The sequence below is a fragment of the Polypterus senegalus genome, chromosome 5, assembly GCF_016835505.1.
Source record: "Polypterus senegalus isolate Bchr_013 chromosome 5, ASM1683550v1, whole genome shotgun sequence".
Taxonomy (NCBI): domain Eukaryota; kingdom Metazoa; phylum Chordata; class Cladistia; order Polypteriformes; family Polypteridae; genus Polypterus; species Polypterus senegalus.
The window spans coordinates 147,687,285-147,709,389 of NC_053158.1; the positions used below are offsets into that span (position 1 = coordinate 147,687,285).

Below are 22,105 nucleotides of genomic sequence, written 5' to 3' on the forward strand. Positions count from 1 at the left end.
GACCAATGGGGGAAATAGTACATCTTAACACCTGCAACCTCCCCAAGACCATATGTTAAGCTAACCTGGCTTTATGTGGAGGCTGAGAGAAAGAATTTAGCAAAGAAACACTCGACAAACTGGTTTAAGAAAAATCCCCAAATCCTGTCGTAAAATTACAAGGAGACAATCGTGGGTAACCCAGTGGCTTACGCTGTTTACTACCAAAGTGAAATGAAAACCCAGCTTGGTTACTCTGTGTGTGTTTGCACAAGTGTGCATGTGGAGTTTGCATGTTCTACCCATGTTCTCAGGAACATTCTCCACACTCTGTGGTATTCCTTACACTTTCCAAAAACATGTGTTTAGGTAATGTAGCAACTCCAAGCTGGATAAATGTGAGTGAGTGGGTATATGACTGGGTGAATCCTACTGTGGCCTTGCTTGCAAAGATTACAGAATAAGTCCCTTATACCTTTGACACTATAGTTGGATAAACCCTTGTGTGGTATTCGTATTTCTGTTACTCAGCTGGTACTCATGGGTCTGGTACAACTGCAGTGTTTCTGGTTTTTTAAAATAATCTCTATATATAATCTTCACTAGCAAAATACCCGCGCTTTGCAGTGGCTAAGTACTGCCTTAAAATTTTTATTAAGAAGAAAAGTAAATCTTTTTAAACTGAGGGAAAATATACCAATAATTATTTGTTAAGGATCTCTTTGTGTACCACGTTGTCAGTTTGGCCCTCCGGTTGTAATATGACGAAGCTGTGCGCTGAGCTTACTCTCGAGCATGCAACGTACAGTTGGCCATGTGAACAGTAATCTTGTTTCAAATCTCACAGCTTGGATTGCTGCTGTCATAATCGGTTTGAGTTTCATGGTTTGTTTCAATTACGACAGTATTTGTAGGACTTGTGTTGAAGTGACATTCAGCATCTGTCAAGCGTTGTAAGCATACAACCGGTTTCATCGATAAAATCACATCCAACTTTTAAGAGTTTAAAAATTCATTAACATCAAAGTGTCCACTAATGAAATCGTCACCTGTCAATCTAAGATGTTTAAGAGGCATTGGCGGTTGTCAAAAGGTGTAAAATATTTGGCCATTTTGGTACACTTGAAAGCGATAACCAAACAATTCAGCGGCAGCCATCAACTCACATGCAGAACCATAGGTGAAGGGCTTAAGCATTTCATTCTTCTAGTGCTCCTGTGTAGTCTAATTATCTCCTGTACCGTCATCAGTCCACACCTTGAACCTGTCCCAGTCATTCAATACATAAGACACAATGTTCCTACGCATATCAAGAGTGAGCCTGATATGGCCATGCAATATGTAACAAAGAGAATGGAAAAGGTAGGTGCCACCTCCGGGCATGGAAACCACTCGGTAAGTGACAGTTCTTTGATCGATGGTGATCACCTCGATAGACATGTTAATGCGGGTACGGTTGGAATGATAAAGGAAATGGGTACCTGAACAATGTAAAGTAAGTCTAAAATACCTACACAATAACAATAATCATAATAAACGAACAATAAAACAGCAGAGAAGCCGTGGATTAAATAAAAAGGCTGTAGTTATCAGCAGGGAGATGTGAATCCTGTGGCGAAGCAAGGAAGGGAATGAAGAGACTGGAGCGACGGACAGCCTTATATAGGCAGGCAGCCAACAACATGGGAGGCGTTGAGATGGGGGACCCAACGTCGCCTCACACGGTGACCGAGCTGCAGGCTATGGACGTATATATGTACGTAAGTAGGATTCAGTTAGCGTTGGGAACCCAAACCAAATTTCTTGAAAATGGGCCCATAAGTAACAAAGACTGTTGGAAAGTTCAATATGGCATCATACCACTGAAATAAGTATGTACATTGGTTTCGTTTAGCACAGGGAAGCCTCCTACCAAATTTCGTGAAGATGGGGCCATAAATAAGAAAGTTTAACATGGTGGACGTTGTCAACCGTTATGCATAGAATTTCAAAATGAAACCTGCTTAACTTTTGTAAGTAAGCTGTAAGGAATAAGCCTGGCAAATTTCAGCCTTCTACCTACACGGGAAGTTGGAGAATTAGTGATGAGTCAGTCAGTGAGTCTGACGTTGAAAAGTTCAATATGGCGGCCGACAGTGGCGTCATACCACTGAAATAAGTACGTATATCGGTTTTGGTTAGTGCAGGGGAGCCGCATACCAATTTCGTGAAGATGGGGGCCATAAATAAGAAAGTTCAACGTGGCGGACGTTGTAGACCGTTATGACTGTTACGCATAGAATTTCGAAATGAAACCTTCTTAACTTTTGTAATTAAGCTGTAAGGAATGAGCATGCCAAATTTCAGCCGTCTACCCACACGGGAACTTGGAGAATTAGTGATGAGTCAGTCAGTCAGTGAGTGAGGGATTTGCCTTTTATTAGTATAGATTTGGATCTTGATCTTTGTTTGTCCGCAAATGAATTAGAAGAAGCACTAGATGGTAGTAGAGAGACAGCTAAAACATAGGCATTGCATTAAGAATCTCCTCTAGGCTTATACTACTAAAGACTGTAGTACTCCAGTCACACCTCAAAACACAGACATTCAAACTAAACAAACTGTTGTGCATTAAATTAACTAAAGAGATCTTCGTTTAGATCTTGATCTTTGTTTGTCCGCGAATTCCACGCATGCGTAGACCACCTTCCAGTTTAATACGTTGTTGTTACTCACGGATGTCAACAATGTACCGGAATAACGAAAGGGGTGGTGGACAGTGTTACGCTGGTTAGCTCCCGAGGCCTGGTTAGAGAATGAGATTGCCGAAGATAAAAGGTACGTGCCTACGTAACATATGAATGAAAGAGACAGTGGGTAAAATGAATGACAACGTAACAGCACGTTCCAGAAATTATTGTTACACTGTAGCCGGCGAGTGCTGCGCGTCTCACAGTTGTACCGTGGCTTGCTCACATGTCAGTGAAGTGATCCCTATTATTGCTTTAAAGAGCCTGGATACCTATGTGTCCCCCTTTTATAATCATTGCTCTGTGTATATTGCCTTACTCTTTGGATTGCAACAAAGCAACCTGCAAGATTGGAGAAAGGTTGAGAAGAAATCGTGAGAGGAAACGATAGTGTCGTGAAAACGAGACGGACTGTGAACGGACAGAAGCAGAAATGCTCCCACACCACCACATAATTACTATTCGGACAGTGATTCCGGTAGGCCGTTCCTATCGAATCAATGTCCAAGGGTTTTCTTTGTAATTTTGTTTCCCTTATAAAAAATCATAATGCTGTGCGACGAAGGGCCCAGTTCACAACTGGCAGCCGGGTTTAAACAGGGAGCCCTTCACAGACAACTCTAACACGCGCAGCGTAGTTGGGCGCACATGGCTAGTTAGTGTATAAATGGATAATAAATAATTGCATGTAAACGATTCGCCAAAATCTGTTGTATTTAAACAATACTGTTTAAAACGTTATTGTGTTTTCATCAGAAAACCCGTTTTTCACGTCTACCTGTATTAGTTTAAATGGAACTTTTACCACTCGCAATAGGGCGGATGCGCTGACTTATCGTGTCGACTGGGCAACACAGTGAATGCGGCGTTTGTCTATATATGTCTATGTTTTCCGTTGCCTGCTACAGGAAGGTACTCTCTCGACCACTGGCATTGGTTTCGCTCCTTGCTATTTTCATTATACTGCGACGGTGGTTGCCTAAGCCTTTGTTATACTGAATTCCTTTCTCACCGTTTTCCGTTCCTATTCTTAGACCGGCGTATGCTACGGCGGGCTTTGGCTAGTAAGAACATAATTCTTTATGTCGAACAACTTAACAGATGTTGACTTTTTCTCACTCACAAACAACATAGTCAGTAAACATGTTTAATATTTACTATTTAGCTTTGCTATATTACATTTGTCAATGAATGTGCTGTTCGTTTCTTGTTATAAAGCTTGATGTTTGTGTAAAAATCAATAATAATCAAGACATAAGTGGAATATATCATTAATATTTAAGAAATATAAATGAGACAAGGTTTCCAGAACTACTGATGTTTATTATTTTGAATTGAACAAATTTAAAGGATATACTGTACAGGGTTATATTGAAATGATACAATTAGCCTGATTGAACACCAATTTGCAGCAACTATACACCGTGTGAAAGGAAGATTTTTAAGGTGTGTTCCGTATAAATGTATTTTTTACACCTGAAGCATGTAAACTGGGTTTTTCTATCCTTCCTGGGTCCATAAACATTACAGTGTTTCCTGTTGCAGCAACTGGTAGCAACCTAAAATGATGAAAATGTTACTTAGTTCTAAAAGTCTAGTAACATTTCTAAGTGTCTCTGTTCCTCACACAAATATACTGTATTTATTCAGGCTCGCTCACATATACAGTATATGTATACATTCAGGCCCACTCACACCTCTGGTTCTGTAGTTGGTGGCCCTGTGGCTCCAACATTCTCCTCCTGAATCCTCCTCACAATGGCTACAAAGGCAGAGGCCCTTGGTATTTCCTGTCTCTTCTAAATTTGAGGTCTAATCACTTCCTTGCCCAGCTCTTGAAGAAAGAGTCTTCTTTTCTGGTGCTTTCCTTTATTCTAATTTGGATTCATTACCATCCAAATGGCAAATACATTATAAGCAGTGATGTCCAAGATATTTAAAAATATTGCATGTGGCTAGTGTAGGATTCTTCTTTTGCAGCTGTAACCACTTACTAACTTATCCAGGTTATCTACACCTCTTTTTGTAGCATTGTAATCCATATATTGTAATCCATTTGTGGTTTATGATGCTCCCCATCACTGATTTCCTGGTCCATATGCAGCATGCTCGTAAGTACCACATTTTTTTCTTTTCTTCGGAAGTAAGACACCAGGGATGTGTCAGCTGTAAACAGAAACTTACTTGAATTTATGGGCCTGTTCTTTATACTCATCAGCTGAGGTGGGAGCTCTGGCTTGTTTTTTTTCTTATTGTTCCTACTATTGTCAGCTTTCTCTTCAAGAATTCCTGGCCAACTTGTGCAAAGTCAAAAAAACTGTCACATGTAATGATGTGACCATGGAGTCCCTGTGTCATGTCCAGGACAACCAACATCCCTTGGTTTTTCTCAGGGGATCCCTCAACCGGCTTTCCACTGTTTGTTCCATGCATAAGATGAAGCAGGGTCACAGACAGCCCAGTTTAGATGGCATGTACTGCCTAAATGGGCAGTGGCCCCAAAATTATATAAGCGGATCATCAACAGTAACGCTGGGCCCAGGGTTTTAGCACAGCCAAAGGCGTTCTACCAACTTGTCCCATACTGACCCGATTACAGCTAGCCTGTCTCTCTGTCATCGAACTGGTCAGGTGTCTCAGTTATCAAAGCACAAAATCCTGGAACTATTGTGAAAGTCTTTCAAAAACATTGCTGCATGGAAAAGATCTTGGCCAGTTTCTGCAATACACAGGAATTCATTGGACTTCCCATTAGATCTGAAAACACCAGCAAGTATAAGAAGCCAAAAGTATGCATGTAAATTGGTTTAGTCCATTTCCTTCCACCTCTCTCCAAAAACACGCCTCCCCTCCAAATTAGTGCATTCCAGAATGATTTTCTGGATTGTATATGGAATACAGTAATCCCTCCTCGATCACGGGGGTTGCGTTCCAGACCCCCCCCGCGATAGGTGAAAATCCGCGAAGTAGAAACCATATGTTTGTATGGTTATTTTTATATATTTTAAGCCCTTATAAACTCTCCCACACTGTTAACATTATTAGAGCCCTCTAGACATGAAATAACACCCTTTAATCAAAAGTTTAAACTGTGCTCCATGACAAGACTGAGATGGCAGTTCTTTCTCACAATTAAAAGAATGCAAACATATCTTCTCTTCAAAGGAGCGCAATCAGGAGCAGAGAATGTCAGATAGAGAGCTCGCGAAGAAAAGCAAACAATCAAAAAATCAATACATGCTTTTAAGTATGCAGAAGCACCGCTATAAAGCGGCATTTTGTAGAGGAGCGTTGTATCTCCTAGGCAAACAGCCTCTGTGCAAACAGCCCCTCTGCTCACACCCCCTCTGTCAGGCAGAGAGAGTGAGAGAGGTAGAGAGAAGCAAACAATCAAGCACCGCACGGGAAGCACATTGTATATCATTGAGGAGTTTTATTTAATATGGAATACATGATCTGATTGGGTAGCTTCTAAGCCATCCTCCAATAGCGTCCCTTGTATGAAATCAACTGGGCAAACAAACTGAGGAAGCATGTACCATAAATTAAAAGACCTATTGTCCGCAGAAAGCCGCGAACCAGCAAAAAATCCGTGATATATATTTAGATGTGCTTACATTTAAAATCCGCGATAGAGTGAAGCCACGAAAGTCGAAGCGCGATATAGCGAGGGATTACTGTAGTTCAAAAGATGACATAATGTCATGTACATACATGACTGCCATCCACATTGGCCCTGGTTGCATCTTCATCACAATGGCAGCAAGGCACAGTGGCTCCTTCCATGTACAAGAATACCATTCAATTTCATCATTCTTTGACATTCATATTTCTCAGAATTTTGGTTGACATCAACTGTACTGCATGTGTGCTTCCATATATCCATCTTCTGTTATTCATATGCTATAAATAAACAATAATATTTTGTTTATTTCAACAAGCATGTCTGGGTTATTTGTATAAGTATGTCTATTTCCACGTCACACAACAATGTAGACTTTCGTCAATTTATGAAACTTGTTCATAAATTGTAGATATCTTTACATTTCTAGTGTCCTGACCAGAATGTGAAACAGAGATCCATCACTATTCCTACAGAGTCAGCAATTAGTCTCCCTCATTTTTGGAATGTGTAAATAAATTTACATTCAATCTGAAGAAAAAAAAAACACACAGATGTGGGAAGAAAATGCAAACTCTAAAGGCAATGACCAGGATGTAATCCAGAGCTTCAAGGCTGCTGCATTAAAAACTGAGAGACTGTGAATCTAATTCAGATTCTTGCAGTATACCTGTAGATCAGGTTCAAGTCTTCTGCCAAAAGTAAAATATTGCCTCCTGATAAGAACACAAGTTGCAAAGAAAAGTGAAAATGCAACTCAAAGTGGCATTTGATTAAGAGTCTCTAATCCAATAATAGTGTGAAGAGATGACAAACATCCTTCAAATGCTACTTTCCTGCAAGGAAAAATTCTTTTGAACAATTACGGGAAATGTATTGTTAACCAGATGCTAACTGGGCATCTACATTCTGCCTGAAGAACATACTTTTAAAAGGGTAACTACCTATTCCTCTATTCATTTAAATTATAAGATGTGGTCTCCTCTGTTTGCTTATCCTATAAATGTTATTAATGCCTCAAATCCCTTCCTCTCTGGACACATTCAGTTGTTCTAGCCAAGATTTATTTAAACACTGTTGTGCCCATTTTATGATACAAAAAGTCATAAAATGAATACAGTATCCCAGGAGCTATCACAAATCCAACATACACATCTACATACTATTATAATGAATAAACAAGATAAAAATTATTCCAAATAAGATGTTTCTGAATTAGAATGCAGTTCTTTCTTTTTTTATTGGACAACACCAATTAATGAAATGGCTTAGTACCTGTATCAGTGCATGCTCCCAACCTCTCTCTCAGTACCTGGATATTATCCTAGTATGAGTGTGTGTACAAGTAACTCTGTCGTGCAATGGACTGACTTCATATTCATTGCTCCTGCTTTTGCTCAGTGCTACCAATATATATGTCATCTCTCCACTATTCTATAACAGTGCAACCCAATTCAAAAAATGGATGAATAGGCTATACTATAGGATGAACCATGCTTTTCATCTTTAATATTAGAAATTTATACTTGGACATTTTACACTTTGATAAAAAATAAGTAAATGTCTTCTGACCAGAGTGGATTTATACAACTCAACCATTATTATTGTTTATTATCTCATTATTTTCTAAATACTAAAAAGCTTATTTAGCTATATACGCTCACAGATACAAATACACAAAGTTAGCAGGTTAAATCTTGGCTAATGCAGTTTACAACTCATTGTTAACTGGAAATATTATTCAGTTAAAATTCATAGCCTTAACAAGAGAGGAAGCTTAAATTAATGCAAATAAAAACTGACTTGGAAACAAACACCTTTTTGTGCAATACATGGCCTTAAAGTATAAGTTTGAGACACTGCACCTAGAGCTGAGGCATGAAGGGCTTACCAAGCCATGTAATCTTATTTTACTCTGTACATAGTTATGTTATAACTACTACTACCAACAATAATAGGCATTACATTAGGAAGTAAGGAATATACAGTACTGGCCACTAAACAGTAGCAGACTTAACCTAACTGTTTAAGATGAAACACAAACCTATCCGTTTTGAAAGGCATTTCATGGCATTACAATTTTCAGTTCAACTTTCACTCAAAATGCACTTATCCATTTTCTATGTCATCTTCCAATTCAGCATTAAGCATACAACAGGAAAAAGCACCAGATGGAGCATTTGTCCAACAGATGACACATACAAACACAATAAACTTCCTCTTTATTTATAGACACCAACTAACCAAAACATGCAAGTCTCTCAGTGACGGGAAAAGAAAGACTGAAGTATATGGAGAAAGTCATAAGTACAAATGGAAATAACATAAAACTCTACATTAGTTATAGATCAGGTACAGATTCCAGCCTAGTCTCCACAAGCTGTACCACTGTGCAACCATGCCACACAGAATACAACTTTTATTAAATGTCATGACTGGAAAATAATAAAATAAAAAAAATATTGCAAATTCCTTTGCCAGTACATACATTTCCTACAGTATGAAACCTAGTTGGGCAACATTTCATTAAATGATGTTTTCTGACTGCAAGACTGAAATACTTTTATAAATATTCAAAAGCAAAGTTACTAATACAAGTCAAACACCTACTGCATCTACAGTATGTAAGTCTGTTTAACCAAATTCAAAATTGTGGGAAGTCTAGAAAACATTTAAAGTCACATGATATAATTAAGTAAAATAAGTAAGCATTCTCCAATTTGAAAAAAATACCAAACTGAAAAATGTAACTAAAATGAGACAAAATCTTTAGCAGAAACAAATTATGTAATATATTTATATTACAAATATGATTTTTGAAAATGCATCAGAACTGACACTTTAGTGTGGTCAGTAATGCATAAGATTAGTTTCAATATTTACCACAAAACTGTATCTGTTACAGTTTTTACAGTTCAGTAAAACCAAAAAGAGGAACCTTTTTTTTCCTCTTTAAGCATCATAAACCAATTAGATGCCGTTCCAAATATATATTTTTTTCTGTCAAGAATAAAATTGATGGTATACTTGCTTGCGTCATTATTGAAATCAAGTATTGACAGTGATCCCACTAATAAGATAGCTATTCTAAGGCTAATATTTGGCAATAACAACTGAAATAAATCTGATATAACAAACAATAACATAAACAAGTGTGCTGTTAGCACATACTGTAGCTTGGGGCATATACAGCACAAAAGAGTAAAGAATAATGACTATGTAAAACCTATTTTTATTATTTTTGTTTAGGCTAAACAGTTTTGTACCAAAAGAAAAAGTAGCTGTACGATAAATTTGGTCTCTAGCTAAGATATTTAAATAATTATTGATTCTATAGCTATTATTGTTTGTAGATTGCTGTGAAGGCAGTTTCATTCATAGCAAGCAGACCATCCAGTTTACTAATGTTTTGCAAAAGTATAAACAGAAAATATCTAAAATACAACTTTCTTTTGTGTTTTCTGTAAATGTCATGGATAATGCACATGTATGTAATTTCAATATTTAAGTTATAGACATGGTCTGGTTGGTCAGTTGCAAAGATAAAATCAAGGAATATGCTCAGGCTAAACCAAGCTCATAAATCGGAGATTTTAAACAGATACTGTCAACGAAATTATAATGAAATAAAGGAAAAAATTGCACTTCATGAAATTTTTCACTCACAGTTATGTGTAAATTCCATGCAACCACTTTTTAATTTTTTTTTATCATTAAAACAAAAGTTACAGTAAGTATTAACTATATAAAAATGGAGCATTGTACTGTTAATCCAGTATTGTAAAATATACAGTATATCAAATTACACACAAAATAGTTTTAAATATTTCTAAAGTTTAAATTAAAATATGAGAACCATCGCTGATACACAGAGACTTCTATGTCCTATGAATACAGATGAATTTCTCAGATCTAGGTTCAATTCCCACTAGTAAATGTGTATACAGTGATCCCTCGCTATATCGCGCTTCGACTTTCGCGGCTTCACTCCATCGCAGATTTTAAATGTAAGTATATCTAAATATATATCACGGATTTTTCGCTGGTTCGCGGATTTCTGCAGACAATGGGTCTTTTAATTTATGGTACATGCTTCCACAGTTTGTTTGCCCAGTTGATTTCATACTAGGGACGCTATTGTCGGATGGCTTAGAAGCTACCCAATCAGAGCACCTATTACATATTAAATAAAACTCCTCAATGATATAAGATATGCTTCGTGCAGTGCTTCGCACACTTCAAAGCTCTAACAGCCCGTGTTGATTTTTGATTGTTTGCTTTTCTCTGTCTTTCTCTGTCTCTCTCACTCTCTCTGACATTCTCTGCTCCTGATGAGGGGGTGTGAGCAGAGGGGCTGTTTGCTTAGAAGATACAGACGCACCTACTACCTTCACATTGATCCGGTGCTTCCCATATTTAAAAGCCCAACAGTCCTATTGATTTTTGCTTGTTTACTTTTCTCTCTCTCTCTGACATTCTCTGCTCCTGACGCCCACACTCCTTTGAAGAGGAAGATATGTTTGCATTCTTTTAATTGTGAGAAAGAACTGTCATCTCTGTCCTGTCATGGAGCACAGTTTAAACTTTTGACTAAAGGGTGTTATTTCATGTCTAGAGGGCTCTAATAATGGTAAAAAACGTATTAAGAAGGTCGTAAACAGGTTTTCTATGCTCTAACTGCGAAAATATTAGATTTATAAATAAAGAATCCTACTTCGTGGTAATTCATTTATCTGTCTGGAGCGGATTAACCGCGATAAATGAGGGTTTACTGTATAACTGTGCGGAGAATATTTATAAACCGTGTGGGAGAGTTTCTAAGGGCTAAAAATATATAAAAATAACCATACAAACATATGGTTTCTACTTCGCGGATTTTCACCCTTCACAGGGGTCTCCCCTGCGATCGAGGAGGGATTACTGTATGGAGTTTGTACATTCCTATCATGTTTATATGGGATTTCTCCATGTACTCTTATTCCTTCCTACACCCAGAAGATATGCATGTTACTTCAAATACCAACTCTACTTTGGAATTTGTGGAGTCAATCAAGGTGTAAGGGCTCGCTTATACTTCACGCTCAGAATACGTATGTGCACGCATCATGGCTGCCACACATTCCCAACGTTCATTTGACTCGTCCTCTGAGCAGGTGCTCAGAAATTAACATGCGTGTGCGCGAGTTGCAGTACCAGCAAAAAGTGGGGGAGCGCAGTGTGATAAAAGTCGGAATGTGACGTCAGAGTCTCTGTTTACTGCATACATGTGACAGAAAGCTGCTATGCGGATCCTACGGGATCGATGTGCGCGCTTCAATGTTTGATGAATGGTTCGATGTGCTGAAGCAAAATACCGACATACAGATGCATTTGTGGTTCTTTTATATTCAAGGGTCACATATTCCTGATCATAATGACACAATACATTTTAAAAGTCTCACATACCATCTGCTGTGCTGTATTTTTTTCTGGGGCGTCCTCCTGACCTGACAGTAGCGGCAAAGAGCAACAGTTCACCACACAGAACACATTAAATGTATGACATTCCAACTCTCTGCACATTTAGAACCCTTAGATTTATACTTGATATCACTTTCATGATGAAATGAATTAAAGTATGTATGTTACATTTGACAGATAACTCGATAATTTCATTTAAATAATGAATACTGTTAATAATTACACACATGGGGTGACACGGTGGCAGAGTGGCAGCACTGCTGTCTTGCAGGGGGTCACGTCACTGTTGTTCCTTGCTTGGAGTGTACATGTTTTCCTGCTGGTTTTCCACAGTGAGCTCCGGTTTCCTTCCAAAGATATAAAGATTTGGTGACTCTAAAATGACGCTAGTGTATGTGACCTCTTGTATTCACCTTGCGACGAGCTAATACCTCGAAAGGATTGTTTCTGCCTTGTACCCAATGCTTGCTGTATTGGACACATCCCCTGGATTGATGGATTTAATCATTAAACATCCTTTGTTGGGAGATTGCGGTAAGGTTTCATCGGAATTTACTGGGTGTTCCAGGCAATTCACAACATAGCGAAGCCTAACCTGTTCTCACAGTGACAATATCTCGCACTGCCACCTGGGGGATTCCTCTAGATTTACATAAAGTACACGTGCAAGTATAAACAGTAAAACTCTTGCATAGGAGGAGCGCCCGCTGGAGCATGCATCGCATCATGTGAACTATAAACCCAGCCTTTGCATGCTAAAAACTTAAACATTTGAAGAAAACATAATAAAATGACTCTTATACTCTTGTTACTAATATGTTAAATAATTTTCGATAAACCAAAAACAAAGCTGAAGCTTTCAATATGAGACACAATGTTTAGTTTAAGGAAATATATTTGAAAACTTTAATTCCCCTGCATGACAAACATCATATTTTGTCAATTTATAAACTGCTTTATTATGCATTTTCATATTAAGATGCATAGTTTCCCATCCAGGATGGTTTCCAGCATTGAATCCTGTACTGGTACGATAGATACCGATGAATCTAAAATTACTAAGTGGTCTTGATAAATCAATGGATTTACAAGGTAACATGAACTAGAGCCACTGCCTGGCATGGGTTCAATACAGTACAGAAGCTTTAAAGAGATTCTTTGAAAGCATCGATCTGGGAGGTAGGTAGATAGGTTAAGGTGGCAGCTGCTGTAACTGTTTGGGAGAAGGAGGGTGCCTTCAATGGGTCTTTCTTGTTCTGTGTCATACGTTAGATACTATATTTTAAGAGAGAGACAGCACACTGATATTCGCCACAATGGTGGTAATGTATTTGTTATCTTTATAAGCACTGTGCAGTACAGTCACTTTCCTTATTTAATATGAGCCAAACAATGGGCAAGCCCTGCTGAGGCAGATTGCTCTTGTACAGATGGGCTCTTCCTTTTAGGTTTTCTCACCACCTATGTAATCTTAATTATCAGAACAATGATTACTTTCTGCGTTTTTCTAAGTTTTATTGATTTTATTGTCTAGGGAAAAAGATGGCTATCAATAATGGAAAACACAACAATATTGCAGATATTATTGCTAGCAATTACCATATATATTTCTGACTCACTATTGAGCATGCCTCTGTGTTACATTTATCTCATAGAACAGAGAAGAATACATGCATTTAGAAAATAGAGAGGAGTAGGATTTATTGAATTCCAATGGCAATTTCAAAGGAGGCAGCTTTGTCTTCAGTCATTTCTATTATTTCCTAAATCTGAACTTAGGGTTTTAATATGAGAATGGAACATTTCACCATAGATTTCTGTGTTTTTGCTCTGTCTAATAAAAGTGGATAAGAGCTTCTTCAACATAAAAACAGGAACAAGAAGGTGACGGCTTAGAATGGAGTTCATGGACATTATATACTGTACTTTACAATGTATAACTCCTGTCAGATGATAACCCATGAATAAATGTATTAAATACTTCCTCTTTTACCTAAGAGCAAACAAAACATTTTTTTTATTTTACTGTAAAAGCAGTCTGCTAACAAGAGGTAGTGTAACTGAAACAGACCATGTTTGCGTAAGTAATACAAAGATAGAGAACAATGTACTTTATTAATTTTCAAATCAGAGACTGGACATTCAGTGAAATATAAAGATAGTATGGTTTTATCATTGCCCACTTTCCCTTAACATGCAGAATAAAGATATTCGTAATTTATGCTTTCTTAATCAAGGGCTGGTCATTACTAACAGCAAATTTAATCAAAGAGCTTGTATTTCACCAATGCTAAAAACATTAAGACATTAATGTATGAGAAACATTTTCATAAAAATATATTAAGAAAGGTGTATAACAATTGTAGCTTTTTTAATGTTTGTGCAACTTTTAAGTTATTTCTAAACAGTTAATTATAGGGTTAAAAGCAAACAGAAGATGTAGTGTAAATAGCACAAATTGGAGGAAGCTGCCCTGAATTTGCACTTTTGTGGCTTTTCACATTTTTAAAACGGAGTTAAAAAGGGTTCATGTGTAATCATAAAAGTAATTATTTCCCTTGTGAAAAGAAAAATACAAAGATTAAAATATCATAACTAAATACCCATATACATTTTGGGTATCGGGAACAAAAATAACAAATCAATTAAGTGTTTTAGAATGAATGTTTGTCTCTCGCAGGAAATAACTCACAGCACTTTTGTCTATAAGGGCAATAACAGTGTTAACAAATTGAAGCAGCTAATTCAGAAAGATTTTTACGATTATGCTGCTAATGAAAGAAAACATATTTATTAAAAAAAAAACCACTCTTACCAACTAAGTTCAGAAGACAGTGTTGATTTATATGAATCTTTAATACATTCTTGAGAACACAATCACTTAACAATATGTAATAGGGAAACAAAATAATTTGCACATAATTGAAGAGGAATTTCAAAGAAATAACCAACCTCTAATTAAGTTGGTCGAACAGAAACAAGCATATAGGTTAGGAGGCTCAGATACAAATACACCATTTAATAAATAATAAACACATATAATAATCAAGTCTTTTACTTTTTTTAAACTAAATACATAATGACTTTCTGAACCCAGTTACTTCAACACAGGGACAGATTTTTATATGGAATATGTCACATTATTACAATTTCTGATCCTAGCAACCCATTCTCTTTTTGTTTTTAATTAAAAAACAAAAGATGACCACCTGGTTCCACTTTATCCAGTCAGGGTATTTTACCCATGATTTTTCAAGATACTGAATATTTTTCACAACCATTTTTCAAAGATGTTTTTTGTTTTCTCTTCTCTGTGTTTTCAGGCACTGACTGAATATGATAACTGGATATCAAAAATATCTATCTATTCAACTCACTAGCCCAATGCCAGTCAAACTAAAATATTTGTTCTATTGAACCCTGAGCAGAGTAATGAATAAACACTGACAAACATGTTAGGATACCAATGAGAACATGGCATACAAGTATGTGTTGTGCCTGTCAGTAAGGAAGTGGCAAATTTTCATGGTATAATTAGGTGAGTTTAATTACATAAATTGAAACTAATCAAAAGGTTAATATAATGGCTAATAAAATAACCATAAACAGCATATTGATTTAACCATACAACCACTAAAATATTAAACTACTACTACAAGTTTGCAAGTAACCTATCTATATAACAATGGATGTATTACAGGCATAGGCCCTGGGTAGGACATGAATGTATTACAAGACACACTCATGCTCACACACATTCACCAATACCGCAACTCATGATGACACAAAATCTAAAGCAAGTAATGCTATTATAACAACAATATAATAAACTAGTAAAAATTGACAGAATTGGAACAGCACCCTACTAATGTTTTCCACACCTGTTGTTGCAAACCCCTTAGTTGCCATATGTTTTTTCTTTAAAAAATGATATGATTTGATACTTGTTTTATTTATTACGCTCCTAATTTGTTTACACTATACCTATGTCTTTCTATTTTAGGTGATTAGTCAGAACATTCAGATTGTAAGAGATTTTCTAATTGCTATAATGCACGTTTGGGGATGCTACAAGGTTTCCTTGTTAAAAGACTCATCTTTAAAACCTCAATATTAAAAAAAAACAACTGCCTGACAATCGAAAGCAACAGTTTTAATATTAATTCAAACGTGACTGTGTATTTAAAATAAAAAGTGAAATGATAATTACATCCTCAACCCAGAAAGATGTCCATTCATGTCTTTTTATTGTGCTGGAAAAGTCAGTCAGTCATTGTCCAACCCGCTATATCCTAACACAGGGTCATGGGTATCTGCTGGAGCCAATCCCATCCAGCACAGGGTGCAAGGCAGGAACAAATCCCGGGCACCGCAGTGCTGGAAAAGTGCCGTACAAAAATTGATTTACTGTTGTTTATTTGACAATTTGCACTTACATATGCATACAAACAAAGAGATACAAGTGTAAATGTAAATTTTCGTATTAACAATAATGTTATTGTTTGCACTGTACTTAAATACTCTATTTTGGGCAACCTCTCTTGGCCGTTATCAAAATCAATTTAATCAATTCTGGGCCTAGGTGAGCAGCGCTGCTGATCTCCTTATGCAGGATGTACTTAGGCGTGTATCAAACTATAAGGAAGAAAACAGCAAACTACTGCGCCTGTAAATTCCTGTTTTATTTGCAATCAAAGAGAAAAGGGAAGAAAAACAGCATGCCGATGTACCCGCTCTGTTTGGATCCATGGTCGCTTGCCATTTCTTTAAAAACGGCCAGAAATGATCATCAAATCATTAAAATTCGTGAGTTCTTATATGAGAGTTCCTAACATCTGAAAGCGCACGAACAGTTAACTATAAAAAATAAATAACACATCCATCAGTCTTCCGACTCCTCGCTGTCAGTTCAGGAACTATAGACAGGAGGACATAATCATTTATGTCGTGTCACCAAAGCAAGATGTACAGTGGGTGAATGCCCAAAGTTTACAAAGAGGCCGAGCCGGGTGATCGAACTCAGTCTTACCACTGTGCCATCCGGCCGCACCAGGAATAAAACTTGATTTCGAAATGTTTTCACAACCTTTCTAAGTTGTATCTCCACAAACTTGGCAAATATATCTAAAAACTGCCAAAATGCCACTGAAATAGGACTTTCAGCATAGCTGTCAAAATTGTCCATAGCACTCCCTCAGAAACTAACCAACAGGCCGATCCATCGTTCACGTCAGTACACTCTTGCTATCTTTCCTCTGCTAGCAATAAACTCGCCATTTTATGATTTCCAACTTTATCCCTGGATAGAGAAGTGGATATTAGATAATTCGAACATACCACAGATATGTCTCTAGGAAAGTTTCACACAACTCGTATAACAAAAAGGGAACCTGCGAGAATACTGTACATTCAGTAGGTATGTAAGTGACAGTGTCATTTATAATACTCCAAAACACATTTATACTTTTTTCGTAAGAAAATAAACATGTCACCTCTAAAATTTAGGGCAACGTTATTTTGCCTCCATAGTTTTAAGACTTATTACTGCAAAAATTATTTTTCTAAGAATATCGCATGACAAGACTCTATGTCAAACTACCAGAAACAATGATAACAAAAGCATAAAAGGAAAAAACAAAACTTTGGACATACTCAAAAAGTGGAAGATTCTTCAATCGCTTAGTTTACAGCGCAACCTAGTCTGCTTTTGAAAGGGGGCGGATCAGAGCGGCCGAGTGAAAGGGGACATGGCCAATGAGAAACAGAGATGAAGGCGCTTATTGAGAGGGACGCGGTGTTTATATTTATGCGTGGGACACCGGAGATTAGGGTGCTGAGTTTGGTTGAATTGACAGTCTGGATAAACACGGCTAGGTCATATGATGTTAGGAGTTTGGTACAGTGATATGTTAGCTCACCGCAGGCTCACGGCAGTGTAGTTTTAAACTGTCGTTTTAGCGAGATATATATAATTTGCATGAATAATATTGCACTAATGATTAAGTTTGCGTTGTAGTCGTCAATACCTAAACGATCAGGTGAAAGAACCTGCTTGTAAAAATGCCTTCTCCCCAACCCCCTTTTCCGTAACGATAGAGAGCTGCGCAAGTACGCAACTTTACGCAAGTTCTATACGCTAGTTAACTAGTGTCAGTTGTCTATTAAACTAGGCACCAACGATATATTATACAACACAAATGTGAAGATAACAAATACAGTGTATACCTGAATAACGTTATAGGGAGTCAAAGTTTTGCTTTATGTACCTATAATGCTGGGAAGTTTTGAGTGAAATAGTAATAGTAGTGGTGTCTCAAAGGCTTAGCACGGAACTTTGTTCATAAGCCAGGCTCTGGTGCCTTGTGTGTACAATATGAACAAAACCAATACATATTTCTTCCATTTTATTTATTTAGTTATTTATTTATATATTTTTTCATACAAGGATCTTTTTGGGAATTTTTTCTTGTCTTCTTAGAGTCAAGACTGGAGGCCCACTGCAGCATTCCTTGTGTGATTTTGGGCTATACAAAAATAAATTGCATTATTACATATTCATATGGCTTCAATAAAGTTTAAGATAAAGTTTGTTCATGTGATGTCTTTACCAATGATATCTAATTTTCTTTTTTAAGGTGTTAATCTTTTTTTTATAAAAAATATCTTGTTATGTTCAAAGCAGCTTGTCATGTTTCTTGGCTGCTAAGAATGTACTTTGGCCACTCATGATTCAGTATTTGGTTAAGAATTTACTGATGATTAGTGTAAGTAGAAATTGTAATTAGTAGTAGTGAACACTTTTTTTTAAAGAAAGCAAAATCACCTTGTGACCTGTAGTAGTTGAGAAATGGAAAGTCAAATAGACCTTCTAAAATGACTAGAAGATTTCATTTGAAAGAGGTAGAGAATTGTAAGGTCATAAATGGGGAAAGTGTGACAGAGCAGCTTTCAATGGACTGGGAAATCAGAGTCAGCAAGAAAATAAAACAGAGCAAGCAGCACCAAGATATGGTGGTGGAGATCAAAAGAGGATGGGTTTAGGAAGAAAGTTTTAAATGAAGTGTAGTCATTGGAGATGTGGAGGAATGGTGGGAAAAGAATAACAAAGTTGTATTGGGAGTAGGTGAAGAAGTCCCAGTAAGTAAGCATCTGTCAGTCTGCTGTCTTCTTTGGGGTGGCATACCACCAATCAGCAGATCATAAGCAGACCAACAGCGGGGGAACAGCAGCAAGCTGACAGAGTTTTCTGCCAGTGGTCCATTGTTGTCTTGCTGGCAGCTACCCACTCATCATCATCAGTGGCTCGTAGCTGCTAGAACACTAGTGGTAACCATCCAGCAGGTTAACATGGGTCATTTGCTGGCTGGGCGACCACTTTTTTAGTTAGTGTCCTTACCAGGGTCTACTGGCAGCATTTATTAATTGCAAGGTCAACAGACAAAATGTTCATTGATCATGGGCTGTTTTATTCCCAGACAAGCACTTCTATGCCTAAATTTTATTCGATTTTACCTAAGGTGAATATGTGTAGAGAAATAGCTAAAGATTTAATATGGTCACAGTTTTGGTAAATTACTTTGAATAAAAACAAAACATCTATGCAGTTTAGACCAATATGTTCTCTCTGTAAGGGTCCATTTATTTGAATCTGAGACATTTCATAAACTCCTATCAACTGGTTATCTGTGTTTTGTGGTAATCAGAAAATCATATTTTAGAACAAATCAGAAGTACAATGCTGCATTTTCATCAAGTGATTTAAGATGATGGTAGGGTACTTTGAAAAACTGTTGAATGAAGAAACTCCAAGGGTAGCATTTGGAGACAGAGCCCCATTTGAAGTTCTAGTACCAAGAATAAGGAGGGGGGAAGTAAATGAGCCACTGAAAATAATGAAAAATGAAAAGGCAACTGAACTGGATGAAATACCAGTGGAAATGTAGAAAACATTGGGAAAATAGGAAATATAGGGCTCGAGTTAAAGGCAGTGTTGGGGTAACAGGCAAAATCCCGGTTAGAATAGTTCTGTCCCAGGGATCTTCTTTAACCTTCTTGGTGTTAACCTGGAGTGTGGCTCATACTCAGAATTCTATGCAATTACAGTTAATCACAAGTTAGACTCAAGGTGACATTTAATGATCCGCTATTTTTAAGCCCAAGCAACTTTTTGGACAGAATTCTGCTGCTATGGGTGAAATAACATGATACAGCAAAAAAAATCATGAATATTTCTATGCATTTTGCCATTCTAAGGTAACTCACAAGAATTCATGAGTGGAGTGGAGCCTTCAGCGAAATGTACAATGGCAGCTGGGAAGCCATAAAAGCAGTTTTAAAATGAACTAAAATTAAACCATTGCTCAAACTGACTGATAGTGATAACGATGTGAACTGGTCATCAGATATTGACAGGGAAAGTAGAAAACTGATTATTGATGCAGTACTGTATGACCGAACCGCCATTATATACCTTGCTAATTCAGTCATGAGGAAATTCAACATGCTGCAATTGTAGCTGTGTGACAAAAGGACAAAATAATAATGGTTGAGTGAAAGGACAAGCAAGACATTAGCAACCTAAGCACTGTTTGCAATGCAGCAACTGTCAATGTGCATGTCAGGGGAAATGTAGAAGTCACTAAGCCTTGCACTGTGGTGGCCTGCAATGACACAAGGAGTGAGCCTCTCTTGCAGGTAGGGCACTGACATTCTAACCTCTCATGTCCAAGCAGCAAAAAAATATAAGGAAACTGCACAAAGAAACCCACTTCTACTGCACCAATTGCAACATCAGGCTGTGCGTTGGTGACTATTTCAAAATATCACACAACGGACGTGTACTAAATCTATAATAAGACAGCAGTGGACACTAGACATACCTTTTCTACTGTATTTATGTTGACGTTTTGGTATTTACATATTACTGTTACACGCAATAACATTTTTTCTATTTAAAAAAATCTACGTTTTTGCCTCATCTTTCTAAGGTTACATCCATACTTCTTTGATCTGGTCATGGATGTGTTCACTCATGGGATGAAAGATACATGCCCCTGGTTTGTCCTTTTTGCTGAGGACATTGTGTTGTGTAGTACCAGGAAGATGTGGAGACAAAATTGGAATAAGGAGATTGGCTTTAGAAGACAGGGGATTTGAGGTGAATAGGAAGAAGAGGGAATATTTGAGTTTTAATGATGATCAAGATGTAGAAGTTAGCCTGCAAAGGAGAGCTGTTGTAAAGATTGGATAAGTTTAAGTATCTAAGATCAATGGTAATCCAAGATGAAGAATTAGATGCAGAGACAACCCACAGAGTGCAATGTGGATGGAACAACTGGAAGAAATTATCAAGAGTATTGTGTGAACAAAGAAGGTGAAGTTTAAAGATAAGTTTTTTAGGACAGTGGTAAGACCAGAAACGACATTGACAGCAAAGAGAGAGCAGGTGGAGAACGTTGGATGTGGCAGAATTTAAAATGTTGAGGTGGATGTGGGGATTAACAAATAAGGACAGAATACGATATGAGACATTCAGAGGCCCAACAAATGATGGAGGGATATCTAAGAAAGTGTAGGAAAGTATGCTGAAATTGTGTGGACATGTGATAAGGAGAAACAATGAATATGTGAGCAAAAAAGAGTTGGACAAGGAAAGAAAAAGTGAGCGAGGTAGAAGCAGAGGAGGATAGATAAAATAAAAAGATATGTAAGAAAAGGGTTTGACTGGGGAGGAGGTGCAGGACTAAGCTTTATAGAGAAGGTGATTTTGCACATCGACCCAACATACAAGTGGGAAAAGATGAAGAGGAAAAAGAAGAAAGTGTTATAAGCATTGCTATGTTGTGAGCATATGATATATTGCTTGGCTAAGAATGTTGTTGTAACTGCTAACATGATGGACACCTAAGTTATACAAGCATGCTGTGCTGTTGGCTCCCATTTATGATCTTAGAAGCATGAGCTTTGCAGCAGATTTTAAAAACATGATTTCAATTTTAGAAACTTTGGATGATGGCACAATAGTGCTTCTTACAGGCTTTGTTCTTAGTTACACAAGCAAGCAATTCTATAAGTTCTTGCAGAAGTGTTAGAGCTCTGAACATATTTTTCATAGAAATTTAATTGTAAAAAGGCAAAGTTGTCATGACAAGATGACCACATCATACCTAGATTAGCTTTATAAGATCAGTAAAAATCTGATCAAAGAGAATAAAGGAAGAGGAAAAATCATTCCAAGAATCCTGCACTTCAAAAGCAGTGCAAGAAATAGGCAATCTAGAAAGGTTAACTGCGTTACTTTATATTTTTTTTTGGG

The 22,105-nt window shown here is 37.2% G+C and overlaps 1 protein-coding gene across 2 annotated transcripts in view; it reads right to left on the reverse strand.

Annotated features, from left to right (window-relative positions):
• The window catches only part of LOC120529572 (FYVE and coiled-coil domain-containing protein 1-like), a 238,352-nt gene extending 220,850 nt beyond the window's left edge, over positions 1 to 17,502 (reverse strand). The window contains exon 1 of one of the 2 annotated variants that reach the window (XM_039753478.1): positions 17,443 to 17,502. The gene's annotated coding sequence lies outside the window, so the exon portion shown is untranslated. The remainder of the gene's footprint in view (positions 1 to 17,442) is intronic. The other variant, XM_039753479.1, reaches the window with a different exon arrangement.
• Between the last annotated feature and the right edge of the window lie 4,603 nt (positions 17,503 to 22,105).